A 4,222-nucleotide genomic window follows, 5' to 3' on the forward strand; every position below is an offset into this window, starting at 1 on the left:
TAAGGGGAAATAAAGCAAGAAAAGTAGGTCGGGTTTTGCCATGATAGCATTTAAAAACAGACTAAAGAATCTAAATCTCGACCATACCTTTGGTTAGTATGGAACTATTTTGCAAAGCAGTATACTATACTCAGAGTGCTTTAAGAAAATTCTAAAACAATGGTTCTTTCCTACTCAAAGAAGCTTTTCACAGAATATAAACTATTCTGCACCATTTCCTAGAATACTCGAGAATTAGTTTATACCCAAAATATCCAAATTCAAAGAATCAGTATCCCTTAGAACAAACATTTAGTCTCATTATGCTTGAAAATTAGTCAGGAAAACACTAATTTTTTCTTTACAAAAATGACTTTATTTTTATTAGGAAAGTAAAACATACTATAATACATAAAACATAAAACTAAAGAAACAAAGAGCATAAAAATCAGCCATCATCCCACTACCCATCAACATTTATCATATATTCTTCTTTGATCTAAACACGTTTTTACAAAAATGGAATGGTACTATACAGTCTACTCCAGTCTATTAAGTGAGGCTTCTCTCACTTAACCATACATGACGAGCACCGATGAGCACCACGATATGACACTGTATCATTCCAAAACAGAATGTTTAATGATTGCATAGCATTTCAGTTTATCAGTGTAAGATAAAAGCCTTCTAATCTGACAAGACACAGTAATTGGTTAACTTTTAAAAAATTAGTTAAGATTATTTTAAAAATACATACACATATAATCTTCATATTTTATCCAACTTAAAACATAGAAATGTATGTATGTTTGATTAAAAGTCGAGTTAGGCTTTTTTGTTTCACTGAGGGGTGTGTATGTGTGTGTATGTGTGCACGTGCATAGGACAGCTAGAGTTCCAAGTCATATTTTTTTCATACTTCCAAAAACCTCATCACTAAATACCTTCAACAAGTTTCCATTTTCGTTCCTCTAAAGCACAAGAACTTAAAGACATTTTCAAAACCAAGAGCTCTATTATGATTAAGATTTTGCCCAATATTTTACAGTTGTCACACTCAATTAAGTATTTTGCAAGAGCCTTTTTTTCCAATCCAAAGCATTCAATTTATTTTTTATAAAAATAACAATGCTATAAAAAAAAAAGACAATGCTTACCCTCTCGTTTCACTGGCTTAGGTAACATTTAAAACTGCATAAAACGATCTTGGGCAGTGAACAGAGATCTCAGAACTGAGACCACTTCAGCACAACTGTCTCAAAATAGAAATAAAGTTTAATTTATCTTTATAAAACTATTTGTTGCACACCTGAGATCTGTACCTGCTGCAGAGATAAAACACATTCTTGAAATGAATTCGGAGTTGTAGTGCGTGTTTCTCAAGCTGACTGCAGTGTCGAAATAAAGCTAACAAAATCCAGAATCCCTGTGGGAAATATTTTTCAATTGCCTGACAAGAGAGACACCAATTTACTAGAAAAGACAATAGAAGGGCATTTCGTTTATTGAATGAGATAATCAAAATTACCGATCTAGGAATATGATCGGGGAGCAATCGCAGAACAATGACCAAATGATATTTAAGAATCGTGATTCAGTGTCCCTTTCTTTACATTAACCTGACTTTCAACTTCTCACTACTCTGGATTATCCACTTAATGCTGGTTTTTCTCTGATGACAAGCATTATCCTGGATACCTCCATTCAGTCTTATTAAAATAATAACAGCTAACTTTTAGTGAGTACTTAATTTGGGCCAGGCACTGTCAACAGTTTCACAAGCATTATCTTATCTCATCGGAATATCAAACAGCCTGATGAGGTGGTGTTATGATAACTACCACTTTACAATCAGGAAACAGGTTTAGAGCTAAAGAAGCAGTATCTTGTTCCAGGTCACACACCAATAACCAGTGTAGCTCGGATTTGACCCTAGGTCAATCTGAGCAGTTTATGCTCTTAATCTATTAGCTTCTATAAAACACTTCCTCTCTGCATTTTCAGGAATGCTAATTACTTGTTTTAATATTAGGTGAAAACAAATAATTAGGAATCTAATTTGCTGCAATAAACACTGTCACATATTCCAAAGAAAAGAGTAAAACTAATGTTTGGCTTAATTGCATCATTGCTTCCATTCCGAGATATATGCTAACAGTACCTTGGATTAGTGACTTTCAAACTTAAATATGTGGCTCACGAAATACATTTTATATCACAACCCAGCACGCACGCGCAGGTACACATGCAAGCACACACACCCGCGCGCGCACACACACACACATACACACAGTTTTGCAAAACAATGCCCTCCTACATGTAATATAATGCATTCTGGTATTTTCTATGCTATCTTATTTCGTTTTTTTAAAACTGCTAGTTATGACTCACCAAATAAATTTCACAATTCACCAATGGACTGAAAACTGCAATTTGAAAAAACACGCCCTCAATATTATTAAGCAGAGCAAACAATATTTCATAGAAGATGGTTGTTACCCTCAATTCAGCTTATTTCTATCCAGTATCTTTGCCATTACCGGTGATACTTCATCAAATCTTTAAAGAGTGTCTGATCATTGGCAAAGGTGCAGAGAAAAGAAAATTCACGCCTTCCACGCTTTAGGTCCAAATCAGTGCAAGTTGACAGGGCAGTGAAAATATGTTTATGCATCGATATAGAAAACGTCCTCGATGTGTTAAGTAAAAAAAGCAGATCACATTAATAGCCAATTATGTAACACACGAACATAGTTTATGAACCCCAAATTGTGAATGTGACTCTCTCTTAAAGATGAAACTGCTATGGGCTTTTTCAGTGGGTTTTTTTATAGTATATATTTGCTGTAAAAAATAAATAAATATAATTCTATTGTGGGGGTAAAAAACGTTTTAGTGCCTTTGAACCACTATCTCGTTATGCATTTCCACCACGCGCTGCCAGAATCATCGCGACGGATGTTAGAAGCTGGAAAGGGCCTTTTTCAGGAGCACGTAATAACGAAGGCGTAATTTAACCAGATTTGCACAACTGTTGCACGGCGATAGTAAACTGATCGTTAACACAAAAATCTAACGTTTCCAAAACAAATTCTAATCGCAGGAGGCTGGTAAAGGCCTAGGTCTGAGGACAGCTGGACACAGCGCAGGTCTTTAGGGGAAGGGGGTTTGTAGACAGGTGGCTCCGATCTCAGCCCCACAGGTGCCCGTGAAAGTCCCCGCGGGTACAAAGCCGTAAATCCGACCTCCGCAAGCCGTCCCCTCCCCAGGCTCCAGCTCAAGGCCTCGTCCGCGGGCCCCTCCGTCCCAGGGCCCCCGACAGAAGCACAAGGCAGCCCGCGCCCCACCTCCACCCCACGCCCCAGCCACCGCGATCCCGGCCCGGAGACACCGGTCCCGCTCACGCAGAAGGGGCAGGGAGGGAGTGGGGTGAGGGGAAGCCGAGGACCTGCGAGGCGAGTGCGGGAGCCGGCGAGCGGTCCGAGCGTCCCTCGGGAGGAAGAAGGAGCCCAGGGCGCGAGGCGAGCAGGCCCCACCCCCGGCCGCGCGCACAGAGCCCGCGGGCGTCGCCCGGCTGCGCGCCGCCTCGGCCAGCCCGCCCGCGCCCGCCCCCGCCGCCGTTCTCACCTCCGCGGTGGCCGCCCGGATTCCTTCCGGGCCCCGGTGGAGGCCCAGGACCGGTGGGTGCGCTCCCTTCCTATTCCGGTTCCATGGCGGTGCCCGGACCCCCGAGCCGTCCAGAGCGCCGCGGCCGCCCGCGCCTGCTGCCTGCTGCCCGCGTAACCAGATAGAGGAGCCACCCTCCTCTCCCGCCAGTGCGAGAGGAGAAGCAAAGTGAGAGCGTCACTTGCAGGACCCGGACCCCAGTCACGACTCAACCCACGTAGTCCTCCAGGGGCAACGCAGCGTTGCAGCCCCGATTGAGGTTTGACGTCAGGGAAGGTGCGAAAACAAGGCCCCTTCTGACGCAGGAGCAGCAGGACCGCCCCCTGCCCACCCCCATCCCCGGCGCTGGAGCCCCCTTCCTCCCGCCCCCAACCCTCCCCTCCCCGACATCTTTTAAAGCGAACACTTCCTCCAGGGTCAGGGCCCCACTCGGAGCTTATGAAATCAAACCTGTTCTAAACAAAATGACTAGCCTTAGAGCGCAGTTAGGACGCGAGATAGACACCAAGGTTTTATTATCTGAGGGGCCAAATAGAAAATGCTTGCCAATTCAAAGCAACACAGGAGCTGGAGAAAA

At 43.4% G+C, this 4,222-nt stretch overlaps 1 protein-coding gene across 2 annotated transcripts in view; it reads right to left on the reverse strand.

Moving 5' to 3' along the window:
* ZDBF2 (zinc finger DBF-type containing 2) overlaps positions 1-3,923 on the reverse strand; it is a 30,857-nt gene extending 26,934 nt beyond the window's left edge. Inside the window, exon 1 of one of the 2 annotated variants that reach the window (XM_033112690.1) lies at positions 3,607-3,923. The gene's annotated coding sequence lies outside the window, so the exon portion shown is untranslated. Of the gene's footprint in view, positions 1-3,427; positions 3,506-3,606 lie in introns of those variants that run through there. The other variant, XM_033112691.1, reaches the window with a different exon arrangement.
* Between the last annotated feature and the right edge of the window lie 299 nt (positions 3,924-4,222).

The sequence above is a fragment of the Rhinolophus ferrumequinum genome, chromosome 8 (genome assembly GCF_004115265.2).
Source record: "Rhinolophus ferrumequinum isolate MPI-CBG mRhiFer1 chromosome 8, mRhiFer1_v1.p, whole genome shotgun sequence".
NCBI lineage: Eukaryota > Metazoa > Chordata > Mammalia > Chiroptera > Rhinolophidae > Rhinolophus > Rhinolophus ferrumequinum.